Below are 15244 nucleotides of genomic sequence, written 5' to 3'. Positions count from 1 at the left end.
GGAAATAATTTTAAAGGCCAGTCATAGTAAGAGCTTTTCTAACACATAAATAGATACGTACACATTAAAATAACAAAAATATGTCATTTTAGTCATATACAGGCAAAAATTAGAGCCATGTAATGTACATTATTAGTTGGGCTGTGAGATTATGGGCAGCTTTAATACTGCTAATGAAAAAGATGAAAGACTCAGGAAAGAGAAAAAAATACAGAGACAGAGAAAACAGTACAGAAGATACAACACATTAAAAGACAGATCAACATTCCCAAATCCAATTTTTTTAAAAGTTCCAGGAAAAAAAGGGATCACAGAACTGGGGAGGGGATTGAAGAAGAAATGATCAAAGAAATAACTCAGGAAAATATCCAACACCTGACGTACATGAGCTTCCAAACGGAAAGAGTCTAGCTGACCAGGATGTCCAAACTTCCGGTGTCTCTGGGCCACACTGGAGTAGGAATTGTCTTGGGATACACATTCAATACACGAACACTAATGAAAACTGATGAGCAAAAGAAAAGTTTTAAGTAAATTGAGGAGTTTGTGTTGAGCCTGCATGTGGCCTGCAGGCTGGACACCATAGCCATAATGAGCCACAATAGATTTTCATGCCCAAGCATACCATCAGGAAAATTCAGAACACATAATGTCAACTCTGCCATGCTCTATGGGCCAGATCGTCACAAGCCTCACTCTATTCAAGGGGAAAAAAATAGACCTCATCTCTTCATGGCAGAAAGGGGCTGTCAGTCACATTGTAAGAAAAGCACACGGGATGAGTTCTCTATGTAGATGTGTGGGTTCATGCATGTGTGTGTCCGTGCACATGTAGGGAAACATACACATAGGCACAAACATTTCAGAGATGCAGTCTGCCATGTTGGGTCTCATTTTAATGCCAGCTAAAATATGGAAACTTCTGGAACTCTCTTCAAGGTGTTGATCAAGAGCTAATTTACTCCATTAAATGAGTTGGGTGAGTACTACCAGTTTGGTCACTTGTCAGTACTGTGTGGAAAACAAAAACCAATTAAGAATGGGAGAGTAGCCCTGGCTGGTGTAGCTCAGTGGATTGAGCGCGGGCCTGCGAACCACATGATCGCGGTTCGATTCCCAGTCAGGGCACATGCCTGGATTGCAGGCTGGTTCCCTGCAGGCCATTTCCCAGCAGGGGACGCACAAAAGGCAACCATACATTGATGTTTCTCTCCCTCTCTCCTTCCCTTCCCCTCTAAAGATAAATAAATAAAATGTTTAAAAAAAAAATAAATAAATAAAAACAAAAAAAAAAAGAATGGGAGAGTAAACAGTACGCGGGTGTTAGGAGAAGGAGAATAGATCGAATAGATATTTTCCCAGTGGAAATGGAGTTAACTGCATTCCACAAATAGCAAAATAGTAAAAAGGCACACATTAATCCAACCATGTCAATAACTACCTTAAAGATAATCAAAAGGCAGAGATTGTCAAGATTTATTTTATCCAACTACATAATGACTATAGTTAAGCCTTTCTATGTACTCCATATAATTATTTAAAGTGAAAAGATATAGTCCAAAGTTAACTCACTGGGTCTTGGTTGACCACTGCTGGGAAGTCAAACACTTAGAACCATCAACATTTCCACTCGGTTAAGAATCAAGAGTCAAGCTCATCGATCATCAAGCCCTAGCCGATGTTATATCTTTTTCCTTCATTAAATTTCACAACTTCCTTTGTAAAAAATAATTTAAGAATCCTTTCTATCTCCAAAATGGCTGAGCATTGAGTCCATTAAATTCTCTCCCCGAAATCAGCAAAACCCTGAACAAAATTGCAAATCAACAGCTCCATATGCATTGATGCTATGCTTCTAACTAAGGCATTTACCACCAAATGATCCCCTGCGAATCAGCAGGGCTTCAATTCCCATAGCTCTATTTTCTCCCCAGATAGTGGTAGCCAAGTTACACTTGACCGCACAGAAAGCTATGAGAACCTTGAATGTAGTCCAAATAACATATCAGCACTTGGCTCTGGCCTCTCCTTTTCACTTTTCATTCCTCATCCCTAATCCCTCCTTCTTTATGACTAAGATGCCTCCCAACCAGAACTACTGCAGGGGATTAGAGCAACAACTGGTTTTCCAGGAACTGTAGTGTCTGTAAAACTTTAATGAACTCATGAAACTTTTATTGCTTTCTCTCCTTTTTGACTGGTATGAGATATAACCACCACCACAAAAACAAAAGGGAAAAAAAAAGACAAAACTAAACAGATATTTTCATGAAGACAAACCATGCCACAGTTCTTTAATTTGTGCTAGTGAGACTAGAAGACTTAATACCCCTGTGCACGATGTCTGATTAAAACAAAATCAAAACAACAACAACAAAAAACCCACATAAATTTGTAAGAAAGAAAATGGTTTGCACAGTATCCTGGGTACTGTCAGCCCTTAACAAATAAGAAACACTGGTTTTACTCATTCTCTTGGTTACATGTTGTAAGAAGCAAGAAGAGAAATTTTTAATATTTTTTTAGGAATCTCTTTTGGAAATTCCATTACAACTGGTTGAGGCTGACAAAATAAACATGACCAAGCTGCTCAGAAGTTTGAGTTCAGCAGTCAGTCCTCTTCCACCTCTTAATGTCCTTAAAAGTCCACTCTCCATCATTCTGAAGAGCCCGCTTTCCAGCAGTCCTTCATCACTTCTTTTACTAATTCGCCATTTTAACACAAAAAATCTTTATAAGGCTAGCTTTACTTTAATCCTTCTTTCTAATTTCCTTATATTTGCTCCTAGTCAATTTTTCTTGCACGATAAACTCATCCCTTAATACCCCCTGCCCCCACCCACCACCCACACACAAAATACAATTCAAAATAAATCTCTTCATACAGGAGATGGTAATTTTATACACTCTCCCTAGTTCGAGAGTTTAAAAGGCAATCACATTCTGTCTGCCAATTGTCACAATATTCTTTTTTAACTTCTGGCTAACTTTTGCTTCAGAGTCTGATCAGATTGTTGTGGAAAAAAAAGAACAAATTTGCCGCACAAACTTAAAGCTTCCATGTATGAAAGCCCTTGAGCTACACAAGGGGCTTGTTTGCATGAAGGATGAATGCGTTCATCACCGCAAACAAATTTTCTATTTGGTTAATAAATGCAAGGAAGGCATCACTGTAACAGAAATATTAAAGTAAGATAATGATTCTAATGAGTCCCTGGGGATGAGTTAAGGGACAGGACACCAATTATTGCCTTTTGTTAGACATTAAAAGGTGGACTTCCGGAGCACCATTTTATCAGGGCAGAGAAAAAAAATCCACCAATTGTTCTCAAACTGGCAACATCCTGAAATGTAGTTATAATAATAGTGCAATTTTACTCTATTGGTCTCTCTGTATTTTCACTCAGAGGAACACATTCGATATGCTTGAAGTATGTCATGCTAAAATGAGATTTCCATACTGAAAGAGTAAAACAAATTAATCACCAGAGAGGGAAAAAGAAAAGACACTGACTTTATCTATTTTATTTCATTTTTAAGTTATATTTGATTGATTATGATACTGCAGTTGTCCCAGTTTTTTCCTCTGTGCCCCCCTCCACCCAGCACCCCCCACTCCCTCAGGCCATCCCTCCATCATTGTTCATGTCCATAGGTCAAGGGTATAAGTTCTTTGGCTACTCCATTTCCTATACTGCACTTCACATCCCCAAGGTGATTCTGCAACTGCCTGTTTGTACTTCTTAATACTGAGCACATTTTGATGGCTGCTAAATAGGGGGGAGAGGGGAGGGGTAGCTATTCTATTTTAATTAGCCAGCTTGGAGGCCCAATTTGGAGACTAAAACAATTCCTATTAAGTAAACATACAGAGCTGCTCTTCATGCTGCTGTTAAAGATTGCTTTTAACATTCATTCTAATGTTAATAGATACAATATTGAACAAGAGAAACAAGCCTATCTATTGCCTTCTGACAATTTGTATTTGTAATCCCTTGCATCAATAGATATTAATTGCAGAGCCACAAAACCCTGAAAATGCCAATATTATACTTATGTGTAACAGTAGTGATAATATTTGCTTCTGTCATGGGTTTTAATATTTCATGTGTAATGTTCTTAAAAACTTCACTATGTCTCATAAACTGCAAGTGAGCCATAATTAAAAATTTATCAAAAATTTTCAATTAATTTTTAACATGATGTTTAGTGATCCATCACAAATGCTATTATGTTTTCAACTTTAAACTATGGCAATGCCTGAAATATTCACTTTTTGGAAAATATAAGCAGTAATGTGTAGCATAACTAAAAAGATTTGCTATTAAAGCTCATTTCCCCATTGGAGTTACTTTGGTTTTGAATAGAAATGATTGTGCAAAATTGCAAGGACAAAACTAATTTATAGAATCTTTTCATTAATGTCATAGTCCTGCAGCTAAAATCTGGGGCATAAAAATATGTAAATGATTCAGTTTCCATTCCCTGAAGCAGGAAGCATGAATTATTTTTGAAGTCACCAGTGGCGTATGTCAAATAAGTTTAATAGTGAGAAAACAAGAACCTTGATTCTTAACATTTTTCTTTAAACGAATACCACAACATACAGTTGCTGCTGTTATTTTACATCGGGATATGCAATCCTGACTTGACCAGTTCTCCTCCGCTTTCTTGTCCTTTTGTTTTCAGGTGTCATTGGTGTCCTCACTTTCCCTTCTGGCAAGAGACCTTCCTCAGTGACAGTTTCCAGGCCCCCAGGTCTGGCACGTGCACCTTCAGACACAGCTAGAACAGCACTCGCAGCTCACACACGCGAACCTTAACCACACGAAGTTGCTCACAAAGCATTTCTTCTGTGTGTGTCGCCCCACAGATTGCCTTCCATCACAAACCAAATACAGTTTATATTTTCTCAAATTGTTGGCATTATTTCTCATGCACAATCTAACAACACTGAAGTTTCTAATAATTTGGCATTATTATAACAGTCTAAGTGAACATTCAAAAAAGAGGATTCTGCAGGGTTTATTTTTGAAAGCTTGGGAGAAAGGAGAAGAAAGATGTGAAGGAGGAAGGAAGAAATACTACCGCAGATAAAATCAGGGCCCACACATATACTGTTATATTGAGAAAGTTATCTGCTATGAAATTTAGCTACTGAAAATATTGGTTTTATCTTACTGTAGAAAAATAAATGAATAGTACTAAACTCAGCTACTGAGACAAATGTAACTTAATCAGAATTTTCCACTAGTTATGTTGAAAGCCAATTAATAATCCTACTAAATAAGTTGGCCTTGGCCTCACACTAGAAAAATGCCACTGAGAGCCCAATAGTATTGAGACAAACTGCGTCAGCTCACTACAGGTTTGTACACCCAGGACCTTTTAAGCTCGCAACAGTGATGGTAAATAGTTCCACTAAAACACTTCTGAATAAAAATGTTTTATTTAAAGTTCTAAAATATTAAACTATATGAAATTTGTGATCAAATAATTAGCCAGCAACTTATATAATGTCTCCCAACACTTCATGTGTAGTTCAGTAGTAAAACTGCACAATAGCAAATTCATTAGTGCAAGTCATTTTTTGACATAAACCTATTCCACCTAGAAATGCATTTTATTTTTTGAAATATGTACTTTTAGGATATAATCCCAGCTGTGAAATTGCTGGGTCAAAAGGCAGCTCCATTTTTAGTTTTCTAAGGAAATTCCACACTGTTTTCCACAGTGGCTACCCCAGTCTGCAATCCCACCAACAGTGCACTAGGGTTCCCTTTTCTCCACATCCTCTCCAACACTTGTTGTTTGTTGCTTTATGCTGGCCATTCTGACCAGTGTGAAGTGGTATCTCATTGTGGTTTTAATTTGCATCTCTCTGATGGCTAGTGATGCTGAGCATCTTTTTACATATCTCTGGGCCCTCTGTATATTCTCCTTAGAAAAGTGTCTGTTCAAGTCTTTTGCCCATTTTTAATTGGATTTTTTGTCTTCCTAGAGTGGAGTCATGTCAGTTCTTTATGTATTTTGGAGATCAAACCCTTGTCTGAGGTATCATTGGTAAATATGTTTTCCCAAATAGTTGGTTCTATTTTCATTTTAATGCTATTTTTATTAGCCATGCGGAAGCTTTTTAATTTGATGAGGTCCCATTTGTTTGTTCTTTCCTTTATGTCCCTTGCTCTAGGGGACATATCAATGAAGATGCTGATGTGTGGAATGTCTGAGATTTCCCTGCTGATGTTTTTGTCTAGGACTTTTATGGTGTCATGACTTATATTTAAGTCTTTTATCCATCTTGACTTTATTTTTGTGTGTGGTGTAAATTGCTGATCAAGTTTCATTTTTTTTGCACGTAACTGTCCAGATCTCCCAGCACCATTTGTTGAAGAGGTTATTTTTACTCGATTTTATGCTTCTTCCCCCTATGTTGAATATTAATTGACCAATGTTTATAGCAGCACAATTTATAATAGCCAAGTGCTGGAAGTAACCTAAGTGCCCATCAGTAAATGAGTGGATCAAAAAACTATGGTACATTTACACAATGGAATACTATGCAGCAGATAGAAAAAAAGGAGCTCCTACCCTTTGTACCCCTTGCAACAGCATGGATGGAACTAGAGAGAATTATGCTAAGTAAAATAAGCCAGGCAGTGAGAGACAAATACCATGTGATCTCACCTTAAACTGAAATATAATCAACAAAAGAAAAAAAGCAAACAAAATATAAGCAGAGACATTGAAACTAAGAACAATCTGACAGTAACCAGAGGGGAGGTGGGAGGGGATAATGGGGGGAAGGGCTTTCAGGAACTACTATAAAGGACACACGGACAAAACCAAAGGGGAGGGTGGAAGCAAGGGAGGGAGGTGAGTTTGGCTGGAGTGGGGGGCAGTGGTGAGGAGAAAATACAGACAACTGTAATTGAACAGCAATAAAACAATTTTAAAAATAAAATACATACTTTTCTTACTTCCTCGCTTGCCTTGTATGTATGTATTCAATCTTATTACTTATGTCTTTAGAACATATTAACATAAATAAATCGCACCAACTTAGAAAACTAGGAATTTAGAAATATGTATGTAATGAGAGAAATGCTAGTTCTACAAAACGAGGAAGAAACTCCAACCAGAAACATGTAGAAACAAAGTACAGCAAAGCAGCCAGCCTCCCTCAGGAGAAACGAGCCTTGCCCAGAGCTTGGGGGCGGGGCCCAGAAGCACCAGGGCAGTGTGGCCAGAGCCTGACACCTGTGTTCTCCCCTCTGCCTCTGCTCAGTGCTTCTGCCATGCTACACTGGCTTCCTTCTGCTTTATCATGTTACTTTTCCATGCAGCTTTGAGTTGCTTCGGTGCCAACTCTATCTAGTTTCACACCCTCTAGTATCTGACAACTTTCTCTGAGTCTTTTTACTCAAATCCACCAGAGAGAAAATTTGAGTAGCCTGGCCCATGGGTTAGTTTACTTTAAGGCAGGAATTCACTACAGGCCCCAGCAGCTGGGGCCGGGGATGTGAGGTTAAACAGTACATTTTGCTGTGCCAAGACCCACTCCTATAGAAGACACTGTAGACTGGGAACAATAATTTTTCATATTGAGGCATAGGTTTAGCAAAAATCCCATAGTATGGACCATTTTCAACAATAGAAAAATACAAATTTAAACACCCATAATCCATAAAAACTGCCAAAGATCATTGTTATAATAAAAGAGCAATAATTAACAAAAATGGAGGCTAGAATTTCTACTATATAAATAGCTTAGTAGTTTTATGGGAATTGTAGTAATCTCAGTGTAGATTACTATTGGCTTGCTCAAAAATGTGCTTCTAATGAGAATTCACTAGAACTTACCAAATTTTCTATCACTCTATCTACTAATCTATCAACCAAAAACTTTCTAATTATATATTTAATATACACACATACATATATGCAAGCTCATATAAACATATATATGCTATCTGTATTTGTGAATGTATTTTATATCCATATAACATTATCTATGAATTGAATATGAGTTATTGATTCCTCTTGAGATGTCCTCTGAGCTCATATACACCTCACTGAGAAAAGAATTGATAGTAGGGGGACACACCTCGGTGGCCTCAAACTACATGGGAGAATTTCAGCTGCCAGAGTCCCAAATGGTCTCTAAAGCCATCACAATGGGAACTTCTGTGCCTTCCTATGCCTAGGTCCACAGAGCTGTTTGGCACAGAACATTAAATATAAGGTCAAATCTGTATTCTGTGATATATACATACAGAAAAACATGTATCTATATTGACCCCTGGGGAAAAAACTTCTATTGTTTGATTTTTTAAAAATATGTGTCTCTATATATACATCATATCACATTACAAATCTTATGTTTTTGAAAAAGGAGACTATTTTTAGGGTCAAGAATCTAAAACATACAGAATAATGTTTTAGTGACATAATTAAGACAGAAGTGGTTGCCCTATAGTAAGGTGTATAGTTAATATATTCTCTAACCATGACTAAAAAATAAAACACTTAAATTCTCACAAAGTCTACAGAGACAGAACTATATACTGCAATTAAAATACATTTCTTTCCATTATATATTTTAACTTTTTGTATATCTTTTACATTTTTGTACAATAATTATGTATTAAGGACTTTGGAAAATAAATAGTTTGTATAAACTGAGAAGTAAAACATATCCAAGAGTGGAAGGTAAAACGATTATGGAAAATTGTATGCTGGATATGAGGAAACCATCAGAGAGAAATGTATTATGGGAAATTTAAATAATCCAGGAATAATTTGAGCTCCTTATTTAAGAAAACCTAGATGGTTGATCTGGAGGAAATCTTTCTGCAACTCAAAAAACTACTTTCCAAAATTACCCACAAATAGCACATAATATCAGAATTTGGGGTAGGAAATATTAACATCAGCCTTCCACCATCTGAATTCTGCGAAAACCATTACTACCTAATCAACAGCAGGGTGGAATAAAAGGAAATGGAACACCCCGTTCTTAGTGAACACCAAGCCTGCATATGAGTAAAAAGTAACACTAGCCCGGGACTATAAAAATAATCCTCAAATATGAGGAGAAAATAGAACTGTATAGGTACAGGAGCACATTTTCATTGTAAGAGATTTACTGAACAAACGAAAAAATGCATTAATAAATAACTGCTCTGTAGTTGCAAAATTAAAAAGAAAACCAAAAAAAGGGGCCCTTCGTAAACATATAGAGGACGGGACAAACACACACAGATTTCCTAGCAGCTGGTGAATCACATGGCCACAGAGCGAAGACCGCCAAATGCTGAAAGTTAGTATCCCCAGCATTTTTGCCTTGCTCCTGCCAATAAGTCAAACCACAGACGACATGTTTACATGCTTTACATTCTAACACACAGCTAGCAAAAGATATAAGCCCACCCCACAAAAAAACACACAAATCTAAAAGCTAAATTTTGAGTGGCCAAAAAAGCCCATTTAGTTTTTTTTTCTTAAAATAAAAGACCTATTTTTCATTTACATGAATAATTGCTTTTTGTTGATTTGGATATTTTGTGTATGTTGGCTATCTCCCATGTGGTATAACATTGATTGTTCTCACTGGTCTCCAATTGATCTCTATCAACTTCAACTTGGAGTTGAAGTTCAACTCTACCCAACCATGGAGCACAAGAAATCTCCAGCTCAAAGCTTCGCAAACCACTTCTGACATGGTCAGTCTGTCATAGCATCTTCTCCATACGTGGCACAAATTTTTTTTTTTTGCTTTTCAGTTGCCTTTTTACCTCTCTTAAAATAATCAATCATAATATGCCAGAAAAGTTATATATTTTTCTATCTTCAATATTAAAATGCCTACACAAAAATTTACCAATTTTGATAAGATTTTTTAGATACAAGCTGATAGGACAGCTGTCACACTACAATCTAACAAAACTGTTTCAAATAAAGTTAAAGACAACTGAGCACTACTAGAACCTTCTTCTGGAAAAAAAAAACAAATGAACATGTTAGCCAACCCCAAATAAAATAAACCATACCAAATCAGGTGAGGAAAATATAATTCCAGAAATAAAATAAAACCTCACGAAATTTGAAATACTATACCTAGAATAAAATCAAATATGTATTTGTAAAATAAACAAGTGCATAATGGTATAATATGGGAATAATCTGAAAATAATAAATTGTTAGGAGTACCCAAATAAAAATCCAATGAAAGAATTGGAAGACCAAGACCAGGAATTCCAGCTCCACCTCATAAATGGAAAAAGAAAGATGTAGGAAAACATGAACAAAATTACACCCAATCTTGAGTTTAAAGAAGTTTGGGGTAGGTGAAACACACTTTTAAATCATCTGCCCATGGGTGATGATGGCAACCATGGCAAATAACACACGGACTAGAGAACAAAGAGGTCCCAAACCAAACCTCCTAAAATTCAAAAATGCAGTGATCTAAAAGGTGATGATGAACTGCAAAGCAGACAGAAGAGTAGCTAGAAAGATCAAGGTTAGAGTGAGAGACTGAGAAATTTCCCAAGTCAAAGTAAGAGAATGGTCAACAATTCTTCAACAGAAAATGTCGAAAAGACGTCAAATTACATAAGAACTTTATACACATAATGTCAAGGTAGTTGTTGAATTAGTAAGAGCCATTTTGGTGACATGTTGAGGTACAGTTAGGTTTTAGGGGGTAGAAAGGAGAAAGTAAGAAGCAGCACCAGGAGGAGAGACACAGAATACATCTTTGACATGCTAAAAAATATCTACCTTCTTTTTGAAACATGAAACACTTAAGTAAACTGAATATAAATCAAGAACATATATAATTGATTTATTGGTGAATACAAATTCTTTGTATATCAAGATAAAACTGTTTTCTTTATTCCCCCAAAAAATGCTCGAAATTGAGCTCTGTCTTACCAAGCTCTTCCCTTGCTGTCAGCTTTTAGAACTACACAGGGGGTATGAATTCTTTAAGCCTCAGTCCTACTCATTTTAAGACTACAGACTCAACAAATTAAAAATTCTTTTTTCGTCTTTTCATCAACCCAAAATGTGGAATGTGTGTTTTGTTTTATGCATATACATCTGGGGATGTTAGTGTTTTCCAGAGCAGTCACAGGGGAAGGAGGGAGGTCTCCTAGGAGAGGTATATAGCTTTCTCACACAGTTGTCATTTCTGTTCTCCTAACATTGGTCAGTTCTTCTGTTTGCCATGTTTGTTGAGTATGTCAGAGGATATTATGGGAATCTACCTCTTGACACGAGATAGCTACTCTGAGATTCACCATTTTCTCTCCCTCTTTGTGCATGGGTGATCCACCATCAAGCCTTTTTGCTATGTGACCAGCAGAGTGCCTCAAGCTCCAACAACCTGCTGTTTGCCATTGAATCCACAGTGGGAACACACATTGCAAATATTTCCTGAGTTCTGCCTTCTCTCTCTTCTACTCCATGTCCCACATTTGAGTAACATTGTGCACCTGACCAATTTAACAACAGAACAAAATTCATTTGTTGTACACCATCAACAAGTTAAGAGGTGGGATCTAAAAAACTTCAAATACTCCCACATCTTTCCATTGACACTTTTTTTATTCAACCCCAGAGTGAGCTAAAGAGACAGAAGAGCCTTTTTTTGTGGCCACCACACCTTTGAAACTGAAACCCTTCCTTACTGATCAGGGAGTCAGGGTTGTGTTGGTGGATTGTTCTCACTTTGCTGCCTGGCACAACTCAACAAGACTGATCTCACCTATTAGTGGAAACAAGACATAACAAACAAGCGAGTGAAATAGAACCAGAGACGTGGAAATAAAGAACAAACTGACAGTAAGCAGAAGGGATGGGGAGGCGGTAACAGGGGAAAGCAGGGAAAGGGTCACCAATGAACATGTATAAAGGACCCATGGACCAAGACAATTGGGTAGTGAAAGGACTGAATGTGGGAGGTGGGGCAGGGGAGAGTAATGGGTGAAAAATGGGGACAACTGAAATTGACTGATTCAAAAAATTAAAAATGGGGAAAAAAGACCTAAAGGGAGGATGCTGGCTTCACCAGACGATCATTCTCTGCATCAGGCAGAGATACTAAGTTCTAAAGTACAGGCATTGATTGCCAGTGTTACCACTTGGCATCCAAATTCACCCTATCGCCCTTGCAGTCTTCATGTTCACTTAACGCAGTCACTTGAAATCTGAATAAGACAGGAAATAGGAAAAGTTATTGCATATATATTTATTTTTAAAGATTTTATTTGTTAATTTAGTTTTAGGGAGAGGGGAAGGGAAGGAGAGAAACAACGATGTGTGCTTGCCTCTCAAGCGCCCACCACTGAGGACCTGGCTGGCAACCCAGGCATGAGCCCTAGACTGGGAATCGAACTGGCAACCCTTTGATTTGCAGGTTGGCACTCAACAACTGAACACCACCAGCCAGGGAAAGTTATTTCATATATGTATATATATATTTTAAACAACAAAGGTGATTATTTTGTGGCTGACAGTCCAATTTACAAAATACACATAAAAAATAAAAATGTAAAATAGTAATATTGATAAGATTTCAGTAAGTTGATTGTTAAATGAACATAGAACTATAACATCCTCTGTTTGACAGGCTGTACTGAACTGAGTATCATCCAATTTAGTTGATTGCTATGTAAATTCATTTCAATAACTTTAAAACTTTTACTGATTATGTCAAGCCTTAAAATGGTCATATCCCTTGATCCAGTGATTCTATTCCCAAGAATAGATCCTGCTATGGCTTTGTGGCTCAGTTGGCTATGTATCAGCCTGCAAATTGAAATGTCTCTGGTTCAATTCCTGGTCAGAGCACATGCCTGGGTTTTAGGTTAAGTCTCCAGCAGGGGTGCATATGAAAGGCAGCTAATCAATGTTTCTCTCTCATATCAATGTTTCTCTCCCTTTTTTTCCCCTCCCTTCCCCTTTTCTCTAAAAATCAAAACTAAAATTTAGAAAAAAAGAATTTGAACTTAAAAAATCCATTGTAAAAATAATTTTAAAAATAAGTAAGGATTTACATTCTAAAATGATTCTTTAAAATATCTTTAACATTGAAGAAATGATCTGGGAATAGTTTAAAATTTTCTCACAATGCTCTATTACACAGCCATAGAATATGCAGCTGTGTAATAAAGAAAAATTATTCCTCTCACAATATAGAAAAATACTCAATGCAATGTTAAATGAAAAAAGCAGGAACTGATTAGTATGTAAGCCAGACTGCATGCAACATTTAACATGAAGTCCTTTCAGTTTCGAAATCAGCTGAGGCCAAGAAAAACACACATCAAATACTCAGCACATCCTAAATTTCTATCCCTAATATTACACAGGACATGCCTACAGATCATAAAACTAGTTTGTTCTGTAATAGCGCAACATCTACCTTGAGGGTATAGAAGCGGCAATATACATCGGCAAGAATCATCATCGCTCCTTGCATCCGCCATTCTAAGGGCAGGGTGTGTTTCTCCCTACCCAAGCCAGTTGAGATGGGCTCTAATGACATAATTTGGAGACTGACATGGGTCCTGAGACACGCTGGCTTAGTAACAAAGAAAAAAGAGTTGTCCTTTCACCAATGGTGGAGCAGGGAGCCTGCCCAAAGGGGCCATAAGAAAGAGGGAAGAGATCTCAGTGGAAGGGATGGAAGCTGAATGCCCAGAGGTGGTGAGAGATCGGTGGGGAAGCCAGCTACTAGATGTGGCCAATGCCAAAGATAGTACAGCTGGCCCTGGAACACGTATTCGAGAGAAACGTTATTCCGAGAGAGAAAGAACAAGTAACTATCCAATATGAGAACACACCTGACCAGCCAGGTCACTACTTTATTGTCCCTGTGCCAACTGCCCATGATCCCTTCAACCAGGGCCCAATCAGACAGGGATAGAAACCCTGAATTTGGAGTGATGGGGTTACTTACTAGACTTATATTTAGTTAGAGGCTACCACAAAGAGTCAGAGAACTACCTGGGACTTCTGCTGGGGATAGGGAAATAAGTATTCAGGAGAATGAATTTCATGTCAAGTGTTGAAATATAAATTGGTTGCTTTATAATTGTGCCCTACCAAATCCTAGTTGTTTAATATATCATTTATATGTATATAAAGTAAAAAATTGAATGAACTATAGAGAAATATTAATAAAATTTATTAGATAATAGATGGATAGGTAACTTTCCTTCCTGACACATTTTGTACACTGTTTTTATGTGAAACATTATTAATTTTGAAATGATAACATATATTATTGAACAATCAATTAGGCCAAAGGGGCAGAAAAATAATCCTAAAAATTCCCGAATCATCCTTCACCACTGTGTTGGAACTAAAAGTGTCTAATCAAAGACCTGTCCTGGGACTTAGCTCCTATGAACTTTGTGTAGCCTCTGAATTTTTCAACATCTCAATGCTCTCATGTATGCTGCAACAATTTTTTATCACTGACCTCAGCTAGGGGAATATTGAAAGATATTTTTCAAATTAATGGGATAAATTATGCAAACACAGAGTTCAAGGACAGTATGGTGCATATATTAGGTGTGGAATAAGTGGCAAACATTATTTTTGAGGACTATTGCTTGTTCATAGAATAAAGATGAACTGTTGTTTCTAAAATGAATAAGGCACGCTAAATAACTGTCACCTCACTAATTAGAGCGGGAAGAACAACGTGTGAATATTCATCCCACAAACACAGGAACCTGTCACATCTGCCTCAGCTCTGGAATGCGCCCATTAGAAAAGGCCCATTTGATTGAAATTGTTCATTGCAAGAGAGGAAGCTTTCCTTTTTTTATTGTTTATACTTGTCAACTCTTATTCCTGCTTCCAACGGAATGTGTCACCTCCATTCTCATATTCATTATACTCAGACAAGGCGGCCTTAATTGCTGCGAACACTGGCCCTGGGTTTTCTTATATCACTCTAAATTTGGCAGGGTATTTAACGGGAATGGTGTGGTCATTTGCCATTTAAATTCAGTGTTCATGTACCAGGCTTTTCCCCCCACTGCTCTGAATGTGCTACCCTTGTCAGCCATGGAAGTACTGAGAAGGTTCAGTGGTTAAATATTAATACAAGCAGTTCAAAAATAAATTGTCATTTTTAAAGACAGAGAAACAAATATAAATGGATAATAAATATGACACATGCGCAGATGTGGAAGTAGACAGCAAAGCTGATGCCCTTCTTCGC

The sequence above is a fragment of the Artibeus jamaicensis genome, unplaced genomic scaffold (genome assembly GCF_021234435.1).
Source record: "Artibeus jamaicensis isolate MK-2021 breed Jamaican fruit bat unplaced genomic scaffold, CSHL_Jam_final scaffold_833, whole genome shotgun sequence".
NCBI lineage: Eukaryota > Metazoa > Chordata > Mammalia > Chiroptera > Phyllostomidae > Artibeus > Artibeus jamaicensis.
Note: the sequence above shows the minus strand (reverse complement) of the source record.